This window comes from Felis catus, chromosome D1 (assembly GCF_018350175.1).
Source record: "Felis catus isolate Fca126 chromosome D1, F.catus_Fca126_mat1.0, whole genome shotgun sequence".
Lineage (NCBI taxonomy): Eukaryota > Metazoa > Chordata > Mammalia > Carnivora > Felidae > Felis > Felis catus.
Genome location: NC_058377.1, coordinates 26,542,607 through 26,563,788, shown reverse-complemented (window position 1 = coordinate 26,563,788; position 21,182 = coordinate 26,542,607). Strand labels below are relative to the sequence as shown.

The window sequence follows — 21,182 nt, the reverse complement described above, 5'->3', positions numbered from 1 at the left end:
TACCTGGGGATCTTAAGGGCTCTATTTGTGGGTCCCAGTAAAGGTATGTGCACCAGGTCCTGCCACAGTCCCCATGTGTACTCTGCCTTGACCTCCCCGTATGGCCCCTAGAGGCAGGACTTGTACCTTCTCCAGGACCTGGGAGTAATAAAATTCTCTATTTCAGTAGTATCTTGTTGAACAGAGACTCACCATCAGACACCCGGGCACCCTTCTTAGCAAATGTTAATTTAACAAAGTCACAACAGCTTCTCAATTTGTTGTCTGACTTTGGTTCATTACCAGTTCCCAGAAATGGCTGGTTTTGACAAATTGTCTAGCTTTATACAATTTTTTGGCTTGTTTTTAGTTTTTTTGCAGAAAGAAACTGCCTACCTATTCATTCTGCCTTAACTGGAAGGCCTTCTTCCCCTTCTTTTTTTCATTTTTTTTAAGACCCTATATTGATCAATATATTTTTTTAAAATTTATTTAAAGTTTATTTATTTTTGAGAGAGAGAGACAGAGTGCAAGTGGGAAGGGGCAGAAAGAGAGGGAGACACACAATCCAAAGCAGGTTCCAGGTTCCAAGCTGTCAGCACAGGGCCTGATGCAGGGCTTGCACTCATGAACTGTGAGATCATGACCTAAGCCGGAGTTGGATGCTTAACTGACTGAGCCACCCAGGTGCCCCACTGATCAATATATTTTTTTAAAATCCTCCATTTTCTTTTCACGTTTAACCGAGGTCCCTCTCAAGATCCAGCCTGTTATACTACCTTGTCTTCCTAGCCAGAAGTGCAGAAAAACCAGCTTTGCAAATCCTTCCTGTCCCTTCTCATTTTTTTCTGAGGAGCGGTACCCTAAATAAAGGCAGAGTCCTTGTCTGTCTTTCTGTAGTGCATACCACTTGTCAAACCCCACCCTTCCCTTTTACCTGGTTTAAGATGCACCTCAGTGGATGGTAGGGCCTACAGCATGTCTGTAGAAACTGTTTCTAAATTTACTTATGCTACTTGGAAAGCTGAATACCTTGATTTGGTGAGGGAGAGGAGCAGGGAGGTAGATTTCTTCCATTAATCAATTAGATTAGTTTATTTGCTTAGCTACATCATAGGACATGTGGTAGAAATACAGGATGGGTCAGTTTCAATAAGGAGAAACAAGGTAATAACTAATTTCAAATAGAAGAATAAAAATTTAGACTTCTGATAATTTTGATAACACCATTCAAACAGGCTAAGTCCCTGAGAAGTCTAGCTTAAAAAAATAATTTAAAAATAAGTATTAAATTAAAAAAAAGCAAATACTCAAGGGGTAAGCTGCCAAGAATTACATGGTACAAAATATTTCAATCTAAGGAAAACCCACAGAGAAGAAACATCAGAAAGTACTTCTGCAAGGAAAAGTTTCCTAACATTCTTATTTTAATATATTCATTGTTTTTTTGATATTGTGTGAGATAGCATGGGAGTGTGAAGGGAAGATTGAGTGTTTTGGAGAGGTGGGAGCTTTTTTTTTTTTTTTTTTTTTTTTTAGTGTTTATTTTCTTTTTGAGAGAGAGCATGAGCAGGGGAGGGGCAGAAAGAGAGAATCCCAAGCAGGCTCCATGATGCCAGCACAGAGCCTGATGCCGGGCTGGAACTCACGAACCGCAAGATTGTGACCTGAGCTGGAGTCAGATGCTTAATGGGCTGAGCCATCCAGGCAGCCGTGGAGAGGGGGTAGCTTTGAGTTAAAGCTGGCAACCAAGAAGACTAGTGGTTCGTGTTATGTCTAAGGAGATCACAGGAAAAGGAACATCATTTGAATAAGAGGTTTGACATGCTTTTCCTTGCCCTCCTTATCTTTAGCCATTTCCCCCCTCTATATTCTCTATTTTTCATTTGAGGTAAGTGAAATGAAGACAGGTTGATGGTGTCCAGAAGAGAAAATGCGGGTAAGAGTAAGGAAGAGTAGGGGACAAGGAAAGAAGAGGACAAAAGAGTCATAGACATAGAGAGAGGGAGCAAAAGAAATGAAAAATTATGGCCAATGTCATTTGCCTGTAGTTAAAAATAAAACGTGATATGGGCCTTTAAAAAAAAAAAAAGCCTGAATTTTCCCTTATTTTAGATGAAGAAAGTACACATAGTGGAAGGATAGGATGTATCTTAGATGAGTGAGAGACTCAAAACCAAGAAGAAAAATGAATTTTATTTTCTTCCTTGAGTGCCTGGGCTTAGCAACCAGCACCCTCCAACATTAGAACCAAGGACTTGGCTTTCATACTTACTAATACATACTTAATGAATTATGATTTATCTTCACCATGGGATATTATGTAACCATTAAAAAGAATGAAGTAGAGCTATACCAGCTGTTCTAGAAGGTTTTCCATGAGAGAGCTGGCTGAGACAAGCAAGATGGAAAAAACTATTACTTATAATATGACTCCATTTTAAACAACAAAGGTAATGTCCTGCATATATGTATTACATATGTATACAGGTATATGATTATATGAACAGGGAAAGCAAAATGGAAGACTACTTTGAGGGTATTTAACACTATTCATTAAGTATTTCTGGCTCTCTGTCTTCTAGGCACATGGTATGATTGCACTTTCTGGCCCCCTTGTCGTTGGGTGGGGTCTTGTGAGTTGTGGGCAGAAGTGACGTGTTAGTGCTGGGAGGAAACACATAATTAATTGGCAGTTCCAGACCTCTCAGAACACATTTCCCTTTACCACATTACTATCAATGTTCATGACAGTAGCTTCTCCATCAGTCTAGATCCCAGAGTGAGGAGACATTGAGCAGAGCCCCAAACAAGCCATGATGAACACATGGCATAGGAAAAATAAACAGTTGTTGTAATGAGCCACTAAGCTTCGTGGACTGTTTTTATCTAGGATAACCTAAGTTGTTATGAGTCGTACACATATATATGAGGTTAACATGTTATGGGTAGGACACTCAGGCTTTTGCAGTTTCTTTAAAAAAATATTGGAAAGGGGCGCCTGGGTGGCTCAGTCAGTTGAGCGACCAACTTTGGCTCAGGTCATGATCTCACGGTTTGTGAGTTCAATCCCCGTGTTGGGCTCTGTGCTGCCAGCTCAGAGCCTGGACCCTGCTTCTGATTCTGTGTCTCCCTCTCTCTCTGACCCTCCCCCACTCATGCTCTTTCTCTCTCTGCCTCAGAAATAAATAAACATTAAGAAAAATTATGGGGGGCGCCTGGGTGGCGCAGTCGGTTAAGCGTCCGACTTCAGCCAGGTCACGATCTCGCGGTCTGTGAGTTCGAGCCCCGCGTCGGGCTCTGGGCTGATGGCTCAGAGCCTGGAGCCTGTTTCCGATTCTGTGTCTCCCTCTCTCTCTGCCCCTCGCCCGTTCATGCTCTGTCTCTCTCTGTCCCAAAAATAAATAAACGTTGAAAAAAAAAATTTAAAAAAAAGAAAAATTAAAAAAAAATATTGGAAAGCTTTATCATATCAAAGGAAGAAGTTATGATGCTGTAAGAATGGTAGAATTTATACCAAACAGGTGCCAAAGACTATTTTGGCAAATTGTATCTGGAACTGTCCTGACTCGTGCCTTTTCTTTCTGATACCAGATAGACACATTGTATCTTTTGAAATGGTGCCCAAGTTCTCCTTGGCTTGAAGATGGCTGTCTTCTCCCCGTGTCTTCACATACATCTTCCCTCTTTGTGTGCCTGTGTCCTCTTATAAGGGCAACAGTTAGATTAGACACCTCCCTGATGACCTCATTTTAACTTAATTATCTCTTTAAAGAGATAATCTTTAAATATAGTCACCTTCTGACATACTGGAGATCAGGACTTCAACATATAAATTGGGGGATGGGGAGCATAATTCAGCCCATTATACCACATTTTATTTATTCATCACTTAATTGACATTTCCATATACTTTTGTAGATTTAATTACTAAATCACTACAAAAGACAAATCAGATGTATCAAAGAAGACACTCTGAAGGTTTAAACAACCTTACTAAGTATTGCTGCTTTGTATTTCTGGGACAGTTTTTCTTAATGAATCTGAAAATCGCCCTCATATGGTTTTAGAAGTCTCAATGCTTTCTTGCTATTTCTCTCTTTTTCTTTTTTTAAATAACAGCCTTATTGACATATAATTCATATACCATAACATTCACTCCTTTGAAGTATATAATTCAGTGATTGATGGTATATTCACAGTTGTGCAACCATTACCACTATCTGATTTTAAAACATTTTCATCAACTCCGAAAGAAATCCCACACCCATTAGCAATCATTCTCCATTTCCTTTCAACCCCTCTGACTCTGGCAACCACTAATCTACTTTCTATCTCCATGAGTTTGCCTATTCTAGATATTTCATTTAAGTGGAATCATATATCTCTGCCTCTTTCACATAGCATGGTTTGAAGGTTCATCCATGTTGTAGCATGTAAAAGTCCTTCATTCCTTTTCATTGCTGAATAATATTGCATTGTACAGATATGTCACATTTTGTTTATCCATTCATCTGGTTTTTAAATCTTAATCTTTTAATTTTTTAAAAAGTTTTATGTTTTAAGTAGGCTCCATACCCAATGTGGGGCTCAAACTCATGACCCTGAGATCAAGAGTTGCATGCTCTACCAACTGAGCTAGCTAGGTGCCCAATCCTTTATATTTTTAACTGAAGTATGGTTGACATATAATATCCATTCACGTGTTGATGGATATTTGGGTTGTTATGAATAATGATACTATGAATATTGGTGTACAAATTTTTGTGTGTACCTATGTTTTCATTTCTCTTGGGCATATACTAGGAGTGGAATTACTTGGTCATATGGTAACTCTATGTTTAACATTTTGAGGAACAACCAGACTCTTTTCCAAAATGGCTGCACCATTTTCCCATCTCACCAGCAGTGTATGAAGGTTCCAATTTCTCCACATCCTTCCCATCACTTGTTATGTTCATCTTTTTAATTTTAACCATACTAATGAGTGTGAAGTATATCTCATTGTTTTGTTTTATTTTGCTTCCCTAATGATTAGTGATGTGAAGCATCTTTTCATGAGCTTATTGGGCATTTGTATATCTTCTTTGGAGAAATGCCTATTCAAATTCATTGCCCATTTAAAAAATTTTTAAATTGTTGAGTTGTAATAACTCTTTATATATTATAGATACAAGTCCTGTATCTGATATATGATTTGAAAATATTTTCTCTCTTTTTGTGGGTTGTCTTTTTACTTTCTCTATTGTGTCCTTTGGATCACAGAAACTTTTGATTTCGATGAAGTCAGTTTATATTTTTTTCTTTTGTGGTTTGTGCTTTGGTGTCATATCTAAGAAGCCATTGCTTAACTCAAGACCATGAAGATTCAATCCTATGTTTTATTCTAGGATTTTTACAGTTTTATCTCTTACATTTATGTCTATGATCCATTTAATTAACTTTTGTATGTGGTGTGAAGTAGTGATCCAACTTCATTTTTTGCATATCTAATTGTCCCAGCCATTTGTTGAAAAGATTTTTCTTTCCCCCATTGAGTTGTCTTAGTGCCTTTGTCTACCTTCTACTCTTGAAAATGGATTTCATCAATCTTCAAAGAAGGGCCTTGCCTACAATAAGATGAAACTGTGGTAAAGAATGAGTAATTCAACAATTATGACACATATATTAAATGTTTTAATAGAGTGTGCAGAGTGTTATGACAATGAAAGTAGGACTCTGACTCAGCCTGGGAGAAATAGGAGAAAGATTATAGAGGGAAGTGTCCCTAAAACTTCCTTGAAAAACAGGTAAACATAGGTAGTGTGCGTAAAGCTCCAGACAGAGCAAATAGTACATGCCTAGACTAAGAAGCAGGTGTAGCCAATCATCCATATGGTCAGAATCGAGCTAGATAATGTTTCTTACTCTCTTTACCCTACCATTCCCACTTTCTTTACCAAGAAAGACCTAATGTCATTCTCTTCCATGGCTGGAATGCATTAAACCTTTAAATTGTCTTAGGTTGGGAATGAACAGAACAGTATACTTAGAAGTCAAATCAACCAGACATTGTAGTCCTATGTGCCCAAGAATCTCTAGAAAGGATATAAACCAACTCACAAATGGGCCTGAGGAAGGTTAAGTTAGAAAGATGCAAGTCAAGTTTTATATTAGTTCAGGTGAATTCTATTTCCTTAATTTCCCTAAAGGAAACTGGATTGCTACATGTTCCTTTAAGGGGGAAATACAGTCATATAATAGAAAGAGCACAAACTATGGAGCGTCAATCTTTGCTGCTTTTACTGGTAAGGTCATGGACAACTTCCCTAACCTCTCAGTACCCTTTCAGTACCCTTTCTTCCAAAATGAGGACCTTAACACTACCTCAGAAGCATCTTGTGAGGATTAACTGAGAATGTCTAGCAGCTAACTATAGTAAGTGTTTAACAAATATTAGTTTCCTCTCTTCTCTGGTGTTCTCATACTTATTCCCACAATTAATGGGGGAGAAACCTGGTTTCTCTTTTAGGAGAAGTATAATTATTGAACTAAGGCTGCTGTATCTTTTAGTACTAACTTCAAGTGGGGAGAGGGGAGTTATGTTGAACCTTTACCTGACCCTGGAGAAGGTAGTGGGTTTTTTCATTTTTTTAAATGTTTATTTATTTTTGAAGGAGGGAGAGAGAGAGAGAGACAGAGCATGAGTGGGGGAGGGGCAGAGAGACAGAGATGGAGACACAAAATCTGAAGCAGGCTCCAGGCTCTGAGCTGTCAGCACAGAGCCCAATGTGGGGCTTGAACTCATGAGCTGGCCCAAAGTCAGATGCTTAATCGATTGAGCCACCCAGGTGCCCCTGAATACCTTTTTAATAGAAATGGGATATGTGTTTGGTCAGTAGGCAAATAGGTAATGGGGAGAACACAGAATATTATTTTGAATCTGTCTTTGCCAACAGAAACACTTAAATGGCTTCTGGCCTGAGTTTACTTTGGAATACAACCAACCCTGCCTGACTCAGCTTTCTGTTACTCTGCAAATAACAAGCCTAATACCTCCCGCTTTCTTCTATGAGCTGCTTAGTAGTAAATGCAGAGGTACAGAGTTGAAAGTTCTCTGAGTTTTCTTCTATGAGCTGCTTAGTAGTAAATGCACAAGGTACAGAGTTGAAAGTTCTCTGTGGCCCATGGCTGATGTGACTATGGTTTAGTCCTGAACTTCAGGCAGAGTATCCCTGCTCTATAGTAGCCTGGGAGCCCTTAAATAACTCTGGAGTCTGTTACTTTTTAAAAAAATTTATAGCTACTACTGTCATTGTTATTTTCTCTGTAAGTTGGTAGGTAGGTCCTTGGTCAGAAGGCTCAAAACCAGAATAAGAATTTGAGCCTTGTTCTGGCATGAGTTCATGATGCCGTGGAACAAAATTCCATGAATAAGAGCTCAGTTACCTCCCAAGTGAGTTTAGATTTCTAAGCAAAAGATGGTCTCATTCCTGCTTCCATTTTTTTTTTAACGTTTATTTATTTTTGGGACAGAGAGAGACAGAGCATGAACGGGGGAGGGGCAGAGAGAGAGGAAGACACAGAATCGGAAGCAGGCTCCAGGCTCTGAGCCATCAGCCCGGAGCCTGACGCGGGGCTCGAACTCACGGACCGTGAGATCGTGACCTGAGCCGAAGTCGGACGCTTAACCGACTGAGCCACCCAGGCGCCCCCATTTTTTTTAATGGGATCCCATTAAATATGCTGGGTGCTGAGGAAATAATAAAATGAATAAGAAATGACCCCTCTTAAAATTTGTATGGAACCACAAAAGACCCTGAATAGTCTAAGCAATCTTGAAAAAGCAAAGCAAAGCTGGAGGTATCACAATTCCAGACTTCAAGTTGTATTATAAAGCTGTACTAATCAACAGTATGGTATTGGCATAAAAATAGACACATTGGTCAATGGAACAGAATGGTAAGTCCAAAGACAAATCCACAATTATATGGTCAATTAATCTTTGACAAGCCAGGAAAGAATATTCACGGGGAAAAAGACAGTCTCTTCAACAAATGGTGCTGGGAAAACTGGACAGCAAAGTGCAAAAGAATGAAACTGGACCACTTTCTTACACCACACACAAAAATAAATTCAAAATGAATTAAAGACCTCAGTGTGAGACCTGAAACCATAAAAATCCTAGAAGAGAGCACAGGCAGTTATTTCTCTGACATCAGTTGTAGCAACTATTTTTTCTAGTTAGGTACCTTAAGGCAGGGGAAATGAAAGCAAAAATAAACTATTGGGACTACATCAAAATAAAAAGTGTTTGCACAGCAAAGAAACACAACTAAATCACACAACTAAAGGCAACTAAAAGGCAACCTATGTAATGGGAGAGGATAGTTGCAAATGACATATCCATAAAGGATTAGTATCCAAAATATATAAAGAACTTATAAAACTCAACACTCAAGAACCAAATAATGTGATTAAGAATGGGCAGAAGATATGAGCAGACATTTCTTCAAAGAAGACATACAGATGGTCAACAGACACATGAAAAGATACTCATCATCACATATCATCAGGGAAATGCAAATCAAAACCACAATGAGATATCACCTCACACCTGTCAGAATGGCTAAAATCAACAACACAAGAAAAAATGGATGATGGCAAGGAGGTGGAGAAAAAGGAAACCTTGTGCACTGTTGGTGAGAATACAAACTGGTGCAGCTGCTCTAGAAAACAGTGTGGAGGTCCCTCAAAGAGTTAAAAGTAGAACTACCATATGATCCAGCAGTCACACTACTGGGTGTTTACCCAAAGAATACAAAAATTCTAATTCAGAGATACATGCACCCCTATGTTTATAGCAGCATTAAATAAATACAATAGTCAAACTATGGAAGCAGCCCTTAGCACTCAGCGTGGAGCCTGACATGGGACTGGATCCCATGACTCTGGGATCATGACCTGAGCTGAAATCAAGAGGCGACACTCACCCAACTGAGCCACCCAGGTGCCCTTTAATCTGTGCTTTTGATTGGATCCTCACCTGTGTCCTCTGAGTTCTAGCACTCATGAACTTCTCTCACCCTTTGTTGCCTTCTTCCTGTCAACTATAATCAGGCCCAAGAATTTTTCACACAAAATAATAAGAGAAAAAGGAAAAAGAAACAAAAAATTCTGTTTGGACCTGGGTCCCTGAAGAACCATTGTGTATCTCTCTTCCTATTTACTATTCCAAACATAAAAGTAATATAGCTAATGTATATAAAAGTTGTAAAGAATAACAGCTGTGTGGCATGACTCAGCTTAAGAAACAGAACATTACTAACATCTTTGGAGCTTCCTATTGACACATCCTTGATAGCTTCCCTGACTTCCCTCTTGAGAAGTAGCATCATTTTGAATTGTGTGTTTAGCAGTCACTCACTTTTGTCTTGCTCTATACTACATACATTTAGTACATACATGATCTCCAAACAACATATAGTTTTGCAAATTTTTAAACTTTTTACATATGTTCTCAAAATAGGTGGATCTTTTTCTCACCATCTCACCTAGTCCAGAGCCAAAATGCCTTTGATAATAGGTTTATTTATAGACAATTACAGTTTCTAATATTAAAATTATTTGGAAAGTCATTAATTATTGAATTAAATTACCACTTAAATGAAATTGTCTTTGGATAGAAAGGGATTTTGATGGTTTGTGTATTGCAATCAAACATTGTCAAAATCAGTTAAATTTCATGAAAAAACCTGGAAATACAATTGCTGTCTCCATTTAGTTCTGCTCCTTCACCACCATGACACTAACATTACATTCACAGGTGTCTCCAAATCTCTTCATATTGCTTCATCAGTGGAAATCTTTAAAATATTATCTGAGTAGACCTCCCTTCTGTTCCTGCATTACTCTGTAGCTGACACCATCCCTTAGTCACTCATTTTTGGAATTATCTACTGCTCTTGGCTTTCAAGATACTATTCTCTCCTGGCTCCCTTCATCTGCTGTAATCTTCTTTTTCTCCCTTAAATGGTCCTCTTCTTTTTCCTGTGTCTTAAACACGAGCAGACTTTGGTCCACTGTTCTATATAGCTTCTTCTGGCAAGAACTCATACATACCCATAGTTCCATTACCACCTGCACGCTGATGACTCTTTTCTCTAGCCTTGACCTTTGCCCTTAGTTTCAAACTCATATATCTAACAACTTGCTAAACCAACAGACACACAAAAACATGTAGATTCTTCTTAGACACCTCAAAGTCAACATGTCCCAAACTGAATTCGTCATCTTCTTTCCCCACCAGATTGGCAATGGCTTAACATCCAGTTACTTCTAAAGCCAGATTCCTAGGACTCATCTGAGACTCCCTTTTATCCCTCTCTCTGCCCTGCAGTGTCCCAATTCCCCAAGAGACTAAAATATTCTGCTTATTTTGGCTACCCAAATTTTCTGATGTTCTTTTTCCTTTCTAGTCCTACGATAGTTATCTCATTTAGGCTCTCATTGTCTTTTGCCTGGACCACTGCAGTGCCTCTAATCCTGCCATCCATAAATCCTTTTTCCACTCTGCTACCAGAGTCATCTGCCTAAAATGTAAATCTGACTACGCCACTATAGAATCTAAAACATTTCACTGACTAACCACCACCCAGATGTAGTCCATGCCCCTTTGCATTGCATATGCCCAGAATGTGGCTCTTGGCCTGTCTCTCAAGCCTCATCTCTCATCTGTCCCCACCACAAACCTTACAGTGCTCATGCTATTCCCTCCACCTTGTGTGTCTTTTCCATTTTTTCTTCGCGTGACTTCCCTTTTCTCAGTTTTCAATAGGTGTGCCATATCTCCTCTAGAAAGCCTTCTGTGAACTTCCAGGCTAAGCTATGGCCCCACCTCTGTTCTAGCATAGTACATTACGCATATCTTGATTTTTATCACTTAGCCTGTTATATTAAAATTACACATTTACATGTCTTACTCACTAGACCATAGGCTCCTCAAGAGCAGAGATCTTATCTACTTCGTGTTAAAGTTCCCATAAACTTTCCCATAAAGTTCCCATAAAGCTTGCCATATAATAACAGGTCTTGATCTGAACTGAACTAAATCAACCTAGCCATAATCCTGAATCATGAGGACACTAGCTCCTGAATCCAGTCATTTCTAAGGGTGCTGCTATCATTACTTTTTCATATAATTTTTAGAGCAAGATGAGTCCTTGAGAGATCTTCTAGTCCTTAAGAGATCATGCCTCTCAGACTGGTGTACAGGTAAGCCCCAACAGTCAAAATATCTGAAATCACATGACCAACATGGTTACCATCATAGAATTATCAATTTCACCTTAAGATTTTGGGGAAAATTATTTTCATGTTAAAACATAGATGTGGGGCACCTGAGTGGCTCAGTCTGTTAAGCATCCAGCTCTTGATTTCAGCTCAAGAGCATAATCTCAAGGTTGTGAGATCAAACCCCACATGGGGCTCTGTGCTGATAGCATGGAGCCTGCTTGGGATTCTCTCTCTCCCTCTCTCTCTCTCTGTCCCTCCCCTGCTCATGCTCTCTTTCCAAAAACCAGCAGCAGCAGCAGCAGCAGCAGCAGCAGCAGCAACAACAACAACTAAAAAGATGTATTTGAAGGTAGCATAAATTTTTTTAGCATTAAGGGAGACTATAGCTTATGCCATGCTGTTTTCAGCCAAGCCTCCATGCCATGAGAATACAAGTTCTATGGTGAGTGGTAGCATTTGAGAAACACTAATCTACAAGATCATTTGATCTTGTAGTTTAGTTCTTGTTCTCTATAAAAATAAACAATCCCAGTGAGAAAAAAGTCTAGAAATTATCTCAAAAACAGCCAGAAGAGAGAGATTTTTCATCCTGGGTCTAGGTTAGTTTAAACAGGTGTCCACCTGATAGGCAGGATAGGTCTTCTGAAATTAGTACATCAGTGTGCTTTGTGCAAAATATACCAGAAGATAAATGACAGTAGGGGAGGAGAGACAGAAAAAAAATGTTAGAACGGAACAAGGAGAAAGTCTAGGTCAAAGTGGGGGCCAGACCAAAGAGAGTGGAAGGAAGCAAATGACAGTACAAGAGTGGCATGGAACAAGAGAGAAAAAAACATCCAAATAGAACTGTGATTAAAAATGGTGCCAGATGTAGGGTGTTTGGTGATAACCCAAGAAATTATTACATCTTCAGTAAGATGATACAGGGAGTTGTCACTCCTGGAAATTCTACCTGAAGTCCTGGTAGAAGATCTTCCCAGTCTTTTTTCCAACAGCTGTTCCACACATCAAATTTGAGAAGGAGGTATCATCTTCCAGAAAAAAAATGGCATAAAAAGATGCAAAGGAAACAGAGGAAACATCAAGGGGACAAGTAGGAAGAGTTAATTTAAAATGGGTAATGGAGTCAATTTATCTAGGGCCTCTTATGTATCAGGCATGGTTCTAAGTGATGGCGAAACAGAGATAACAGGGCTGGGCCCCAGTCTTCGGGCTTTGCTGTCTTCTTTAAAGGTGCCTGAGAAGGAAGAGCCAACAGTACAAAATCTGGTATCTAATGCCTAGGCTTTCTGATGAAGATGTCTTTGAAAGCTAAGTCAGGAATCATTCCTGTGACACATATTATCTGGTGCCTTTTTGTGATCTAAAACTTTCCCAGCAAAGAAAAAGTGCTGACCCTGCCCCAAGTTTTGGGTATCACATGTCAGGCTAAGCAAAGAAAGAAAATAGTATAGATTTGCAGGGTGACCTTCAAGGGCAGAAATTCTCTCCCAAATTCTGTAACTAAGACATTCTTTGGAGGTATTAGGAAAATATTTTCTCAATATAACCTCTTAAAGAGAAATAAGAAGCTAACTATAATTTTCCATCTTAATTAAATATTCTTCTAAGTGTCATTATTAAGATTAAGATAAATATTGGCATCATATGGAGCTTCTCCAAAGGCCCTAACTTATTCTGGATTAAGTATTTCTCCGCCGGTGGGTAATAAATGTTTCGCAAATGGTTATTCCAAAACAATTTGTCGTACTTGTGCTTACAAGACTTTTATTACACTAAAATCTCAGGCCTTTTTATTTTTACTTATTTATTTTTTAAGTAAGCTCTATGCCCAGTGTGGGGCTTGAACTCACAACCTCAAGATCAAGAGTCACATGCTTTACCAACCGAGCCAGTCAGGTGCCCCAGAGCGTCTTGCTTTTTCATAGAAAAGAATTCAGTCTCCATGGAAGACTGCTGATTGTCTCCCTGCTGCTGACAAAAGACACACAGAGGAACACAGGGGTACACAGAGGCAGCCACTTCAAAGGGGGGGGGGGCAGAGTCAAGAACTAAATTCTAAATGTTTGAATCCTAAACTACCACTTACCCACTCAAAACAAGAACCTTTCCTATTAAATGGATTACATAATAAATAAATCAAACTTACTAATGGTCTTTTCTCAAACAGGAATAAATGGCTAGAGATGGGGTCTTCCTGATGAGAAACTGATTAGACTAGAAAGCTGCTAGAGACACAATAATGAGCCATCAAAAAAGCCTGCTCTGGATAATCGCCCTACAATGAAGCTCACAATCTGCAAGCCACACTCACAGACTACACATTTTGGCATTTTTGGTACACCATTCTTTTTTTTTTTTTTTTTTTAACATTTTATTTATTTTTGAGACAGTGAGAGACAGAGCATGAACAGGGGAGGGTCAGAGAGAGGGAGACACAGAATCCGAAACAGGCTCCAGGCTCTGAGCTGTCAGCACAGAGCCCGACGCGGGGCTTGAACTCACAGACCGCGAGATCATGACCTGAGCCGAAGTCGGCCGCTTAACCGACTGAGCCACCCAGGCGCCCCGGTACACCATTCTTAAACACGGACAGTTGAATAAAGCTTCTGCCATAAAAGGCAGAACAGAAACAACAGAAAAAAAAAGGGGCCTTTGAAAATATACAGACACCATTCGGGATACTCTCAAAATTAGAAAAAAATCAGAGCTAATATTCTCAGGGAAATAGGAAAAGATACTGCATCCATAAAATAGGAGCAGGATGCTATAAAAATTTCTTGAAAGCCGCCTCACCCCACCCAAATAAAAGTCCTTGGGAATTAGAAATATGATGATAGAAATGTAAAAATTTAATATAAGGGTGGGAATATTTATTAGAACTAAAAGATTAGAGTTTTTTTTTTAAATAGAAAAGATAAGAAACCAAGAGGGAAGATTCAAGAGATCCAGCATCTAAGTTGCAGAAAGAACAGAGGAAATTATGCGACAGAAGAAAACTGAAGAATATGATTTTTAGATTGAAGAGTCCTTTAAAGTATCCAAAACAATGACTGGGGGGAAAAAAACCCAAACCAGTATGAACTAACAACATTGTGAAATATCAGAACATGAGGACTAAACAAAAGAAAACCCTACAAACTTCCAGACAGAAAAAAAAAAAAAATGCATGGGATCAGAAATCATAATGGCATCAGCTTCTCAACTGAGCGATAAGAAGGGAGAAGAAAACAGAGGAATGCCTTCAACATTCTGAGGGGAAATTAATTCCAACTGATAACCTATATCCAGCCAAACCATCAATCAAATATGATGGAAGAAAAATGACATCATAAATGTACAAAGACTCAAAAAGCCAGGTCCTGGGGGGCCTGAATCTTCTATAATTTGGGGAGCCCTCTTTAAGAAAAAAATAATAAAATTACCAACACAAAATTGGGTGTGAACGTGAATATTTATTTAGATTGAGAAGAGAAATCACAACAAATGGGAACCTTGGAGATTCATGGCTCTTTCTTCTAAAATCTTTTTAGAAAATGTGCTCCAAATGCTTCATGATGGCGACCTGGCTTTTCCTCTCCACTTGTCAACTTTCAACAGTTTGCAGCCCTCACAGAGGCCTGCAAATGTGAACTTCAGCAGCTCCTGGATAAATTTGCCTCTGTCTCCACGTGGCTTTTCTCAGGAAGCCATGCTCCAGCAAGACCAAGGAGTGAGAGGGCACAGAATCCAAGAAACAGGAATCCGGTACAATTGACAAGGTGGTAGCAAAGGAAGCTCCCAGTGCAACAAGGAGCTCAGAATAACCAGTCTCAGAGAATAGGGGGCTGGGCAGGGATGCTTCCAAGAAAAGCATATCAAACTGACAACTTACTTGATGCTTAACTCTCTACTGAGAGGAATTTTACCATCCTGTCAAAGTTTGAGTCAGAATTGTAATGAGTACTCAAAAAACCTAAGCAACTGAAGAAGAGGTAGCAATTACTAACTCCAGGTATAGAGAAAGGTTGTACAAAAAAGGAAGTGTAGAAATCATGGTGTATCACATAGCTGGAAAAAGTCATAATAATGTAAACACTAAACATTGCTATATCAAAAAAAAATAGGCTATAACTATATTAGGACCTTGCAAGAAAGGGAAACAAATATGAAAGAGAATAATGAGGGTATAAGAGAGCTACATCTTTATCCTCCCTGGTAGAATGTCAATAGATACTATCTAGAACTGGGAAAAGAATGAGAAATAGCCAGTATTAGCATGTTACTTGGGAATATGGTGGTAAGTGTGAGAAAAACATAGATGAGAAACTGAAAGTCATTGCCTCTAGGGAGGTAGCTGTGTAGACTCGGTAAAAGCCTTGTAGAACTTGTGACTTTTAAGACTCTCCATTTATTTGTGTTGACCAAAATTTAGAAACAGCCTCAAGAGGGATGAGACAGAAAGCCTTTGGAAATAAAATGAAGGTGCCTCTGATAAACTAGCCCCAATTCAATGTTTTTCAAATTATGATCCTGTGACCACCAGTGTTCAAATTATCTGGAGTGCCAGCTTATCATTCAGATTTATAGACTCATTCCAGACCTAAATAATCAGCATTTCTTGGGGGTGGACCTTGGAATCTATAATTTTAAAAAGTTCCCCTACATCCACTGCATTATCTATTGCTTTTTTAATAAACCAAAAAACAACAGGTAAAAATAAAATAAAAATAAAATAAAAATAAAAATAAAAAAATAAAAATAAAACAACAACAACCCATATAGAAACAAAGAGTCAATGACTCATAAAACATATTATGGCAGATGCTGCTAATTGCTTACCCTATATCTATTTTCCCCTTCTTCCTTAACAGACTCCCTATTTTGTTATATTGGCAACATGGCTGACTAAAACACTAGATTTGCTCAGGTTTTCCTATAATTAGGAGTGGTTATGTGACAGAGTTCTTATATGAATGAGGTATAAGCAGTCTATTGGGTGGAACTTTCAAGAGTGGTATTATTATAAAAACAAGGACAGATTCAGCTGGTACATGCCTTCTGCCCTTCCTTCTGCCCTTCTTTCTGGTAAGCCCTCTCTGATACAAAGAGGTGCCTGTCTCTCAGTGAGGACAAAAGGTGCATGCTAAGGATGGTGGTGCAGGAAGACAGAGGAATCTGGCCCAATCCTCAGCTTCTCACCCCCAGGCATCCAGCTATTTGAGAAAAACAAACTCCTTACTTACTAAGTTATTGTAGTAGGGTTTTCCGTTACTTGTAGCTGAATGAAGTCCTAATGACATCTCCTCCTTGTTCAAACGTTTGTTTGGTAAGTATTGAACGCATTTTATTGAGTGTCCACTACGGGCACTGTGCTCAGAAAAACACAATGGGCCAGACCAAAAGGCTTTTTCTCTCACGGACTGTGGAATCCAATTAGAGTAGGAGAATCTACGGATATTTGAGTCCAGGATTCAGGGAGGCTATAGTTTGCTGTCACAGACCCAAAACTGAACCACCTGACTTATGTATCTAGGAAATCCTTGAGGGGCCACATGCTGGAAACAGCAGGAGTCTGAACACCGGGAAGCCTAGGTTTTAGCTGCAGTTCTTCAGCCAAGTAGGTTTGGGTACTTGCTTAATTTTTCCTGAATCCCCTTTTGTTCTCGGAAGAAACAAAAAGATCGGGCATGATAAATATTTCAGGCTATCCGCAGCTCTAAAATATTTTTGCAGTTACGATGAACAAAGATGGGCATGAAAGATACCAAACAAGAATGTTCCTAAATTTAGATTCTAAGAGTTCATAGTCAGAGAGTATGGTAAGTAAATGTTCAGGAAAAACAAATCACAGACAACTCCTCACCCCCAAATTACACAAGCAAACAAAAGAGCTCCCCTGTAGGGAGCTGAGGTATTACGGAAGAAGTTCTGGCTTAAGGTTGGCTTTGCCATTTAACAGCTGGATAACCTCAGGCCAGATACTCAGTATTTCTGTTTCAGTTTCCTCAATTATGAAATAAGCTATTACTATTTCCTCACAGTGCTGCTTATGGAAATCGCCTTGTACTCTAAAGCTGCCGTGGTATCAATAATGGTTTATGATATCTAAATTCCACAGGGAAATACATGAGTGTACTTTGGTATCTTCAGCTTAAATTCTTCATCACAGAAGGCTGATAGATCTTTTGAGTTTCAGGGAACCTGGGTGGCTCAGTTGGTTGAGCGTCTGACTCTTGACAGCAAGGAGCGTGCCCGGAATTCTCTTTCTCTTCCTCTCTCTCTGCCCCTCCCCTGCTCCTGCTCTCTCTCTCAAAATAAATAAATAAACTAAAAAAAAAAAAAAAAAAGATCTTTTGAGTTTCTTTGTCCCTTCAGTAGTGCACCTTGTGACCCATTTTATTTTCACACAGAACAGACAAGAGAAACAAAAACAGCTCAAATTCAAATAATCTCTGTTTATTTCTAGCCCCCCAGTAAAGGTTTGGGGGAGAAGACTGTTAAAAGGGAAGCTGAGTCCAAATGATGTGTGGGGATTCTAGTACTTACTTGCAGCCTCTAATTGTTCCTATTGGATATTGCATAGTATTGTACATGATCTAGTTTTTGTTTCATGACCTGTCCATAGAAACAAATACAGATTTGAAATCTGTCTCATACATGCCCATTAGTGGATGACAGAGTGGTGACTTCTATTCTCTTACCGACAATTATAAAAAGTTTTGCAATAACAGGAAATTTGGCTATGGAATAGGCTCTACATGTGGTAAAACTGCCCTTACCCACTTTCAACAAACAAATGCATTTGAGGGAAAGAGATAATCCTTTAATTATAACCAACATAAGCAATTTCTGTACTTTGGCCATTTTTTTTTTCAACGTTTTTATTTATTTTTGGGACAGAGAGAGACAGAGCATGAACGGGGGAGGGGCAGAGAGAGAGGGAGACGCAGAATCGGAAACAGGCTCCAGGCTCTGAGCCATCAGCCCAGAGCCTGACGCGGGGCTCGAACTCACGGACCGTGAGATCGTGACCTGGCTGAAGTCGGACGCTTAACCGACTGCGCCACCCAGGCGCCCCTGTACTTTGACCATTTAAACATGGCAGCCGATGTTAACTTGAAGGTGGTAAGGAGACAAGAGAGAAGTCTTTCTTTCTCTTCACTCCTTTTCTCCCCCAGCCCTTGCCAAATCCTATCTCAAAGTTCCATTTGCTAAGATTAGGCAAGAGACACACCAAGGACATACTGGGGAACATTCCAAACAGAATCACTGGTGTCAACGCGAGCTTTGATAGTCTCACTTGGGCCATCACAACCAATTCCAGAACCCACAGAATACATGAAATAAGTACGTGGTGATACTGTGCCTCCCATGGAACAAGTGAGAAGATATCAAAGTCCTTTAAAAGGAAAGTGAATGCTTGGCTTTCCTAATACCAGAACCATTAGTGGCACAACCAGAAATAATGCCTCCCTTCTGCTTATGTGAGGCACTCTCCCTTGGAAAATCAGAGAACCATATTCAATAAAGCTTTCGTATCAATTGCATGGCTTTCTCAGAAACTCTAGGAACAGAGGGTAGCTACATCCTTATTGAGCCCATGAACTCTCAGTCCATGAAGAACTATGTTGGACTCTCAGAGTGTATGAGGAGTCTCCCCTACGTGATTTAACACGGACAAACCCCGGATTGTAATTGAACAGGTTGCACATCTGGCCAAAGAGTACATGTTTCTTAGGAATGATAAGCTGTACTACCTATTAAAGTGAATGTAAAGACACAGATAAAATTCTTATGCCACTTTATGAGCCAAACAGGGCGGGGAGTAGGGCAATGAGGCAAATGGTCAGGGATGGGGAGGAACATGGCACTCACTGAGGGAAATGGTGGAAGACGTGAAGGAAATGGTCACTTCTGTGACTCTTAGAAGAGGTAGCTGGCTAAAACTTTGAAAGGCTGAAATGCAAATCTTTCTTATATCTAGGGCTAGATTACGTTTCCAGAGGTTATTCTTCTGCACCCAGGCAGGGTCCCCTAAAACTATTTCTAGGTCCAGTGTAAACCTCCCCAACCCCTGCTAATCTTACCTCTTTGCGCCTGACATCCGTTTCTACCCACTGAAGTATTAGTGGGAGCTAAATCATGACCCAGGAAACTTTATCAGTCAATCGCCTCTTATTAAATTCTAGGCTTCCTGGTTTAAGGAAGTATCTGGTTGGCGGTGTTTGTGGAGTGGCGCTAAAAGGACAGACAGTAGGAGGTAAGTGCCCACGGCGGTGTGGAGCTGGAGAGGAGCGGTCATGGGCCGGGTGTCCCCGGATCCTCGGGTCCTCGGGGGTGGGGTGGGGGGGGGGGAGAGGGGCGTTGGTGGAATGGAGGGCAGGGGCTTCGCCCTCCGAAGCTCCGCTCGCCTGGCCACACGGTCGACCTGACTGGCTGGGGACGCAGCAGTTTTCATCCTAGGGCCGCAGGCGACCCGACCCAGGTGCGCACCGCTCCCGGGCAGTCCAGCCCCTCCCCCTGCCCTGCCGGAGCCCGCTCCCCCCGCCGAATCCCCTCCCGTTCCGAGCGCCCCCTGCCCTGTCCGAGCCCCCTCCCCATCGGAGGCCCCCTCCCCTGGCCCGGCGTCCGCGGAGTCCGAGCCCCCGGCCCGTGGCGGCGTCTCACCTGCGCGGAGCGCCTCCGTCCTGCGCCGACTGCGGCCGCCACCCAGCAGGTGCGAGCGCCCGGCCCAGCCTGGCCCAGCAGCGCGACTGCCTGCCCTCCCCACCGCAGACTGACCGCCTCCCCCCGCCGGTGCAGAACGTGCGGAGCCTCCCGGCTCTAAGCCCGAACTTCCCTCCACGCCCCCCGACACTCCCGCCGGGGCCCAAGACACGCCCTAAGGTGTGCTCCAACAGGGGCGGGGTCCTGGGCACCCAGGGCGAACTGCGACTAACCGTGACCTCCTATGATGCAAAGCAATTACAGAAACCTGGGAGGCGGCGAGGACTGTGGCGAAGAGGCTGTCGCAAGGAAGACTGTTTACCGAGCGACGCAATCGGTGAACACACCGACGAACTAGTCACCGATCTCCCTCCAGCAAAGGCAGGCACTGGTGTCCCATCCTGGACGAGAGTCCAGTTCTCTGGTTTAAGCTTGGGGTCACATGAGTTCATTCATTCATCCGACAGATCTGCCGCCTGTTGCACCTGTTCTGGGTGCTAGAGAAAGAGCTGCGAAGGAGACAAAGCCCTTGCTGGAAGGGGCTCTCTTCCTGCTAAGAAATGCACGCCTTTCTTGCAGTAGCCTGTGATCTCGGTGCCCCCATCTGTAAGGTAAGGGGTTGGCCTCCTAGTTTCCTACCCTGGCTCATAATCCCCTGTGGAAGTGAAAAACTTCCCCCTTAGCAAGATCTACGGCTCCATCTCAGACCTACTGATCAGGATCTCCGGAGGAGGTCGTCAGAGGGACCGGTTAAGAGTTACTTAGGTGACCAGAGGAAGTCAGGGCTGAGAATCGCCCCTCTGGATCTCTAAGATGCCTTCCAGCTGATCCCATTGTTGATAGTCCTGGAAACCAAGAAAGTCTTCGTGGAAAAGATGCTGCATGTGGGTTTTAAAGAAAGGCAGAGGATACACCCTAGCAGGGCAGCAGGGGATAGGATCCCAAGGGCAGCTTCTCTTGATCAAGTAGTCTTTCTTTTTTGTGAAGTCAAAAGAGACTTTTGAGAATAAGGCATCAACTTGAGCAAATCCTTCCTCTATAGAACAGAGTGAATGAGGCCTGGTGGAAGAGATAATGGCAGAGAGGCACTGCTATCACTTAAAAGGCTAATGGAGCCACAGGCCTCAGATGGATAACGCGCCAGTGCCTGGAGCTGGAAGACCACCTCTTTTGTTTCCCATCAACTTGGGAATTTACTTAACTACTAGGTCTCATCTGGCACTTGTGCACATCCATTGTTT

At 41.2% G+C, this 21,182-nt stretch overlaps 1 protein-coding gene across 1 annotated transcript in view; it reads right to left on the bottom strand.

Moving 5' to 3' along the window:
* Nucleotides 1–20,196, bottom strand: part of TMEM45B (transmembrane protein 45B) — a 40,339-nt gene extending 20,143 nt beyond the window's left edge. Inside the window, exon 1 of the mRNA XM_023239301.2 lies at nt 19,903–20,196. The gene's annotated coding sequence lies outside the window, so the exon portion shown is untranslated. The remainder of the gene's footprint in view (nt 1–19,902) is intronic.
* Between the last annotated feature and the right edge of the window lie 986 nt (nt 20,197–21,182).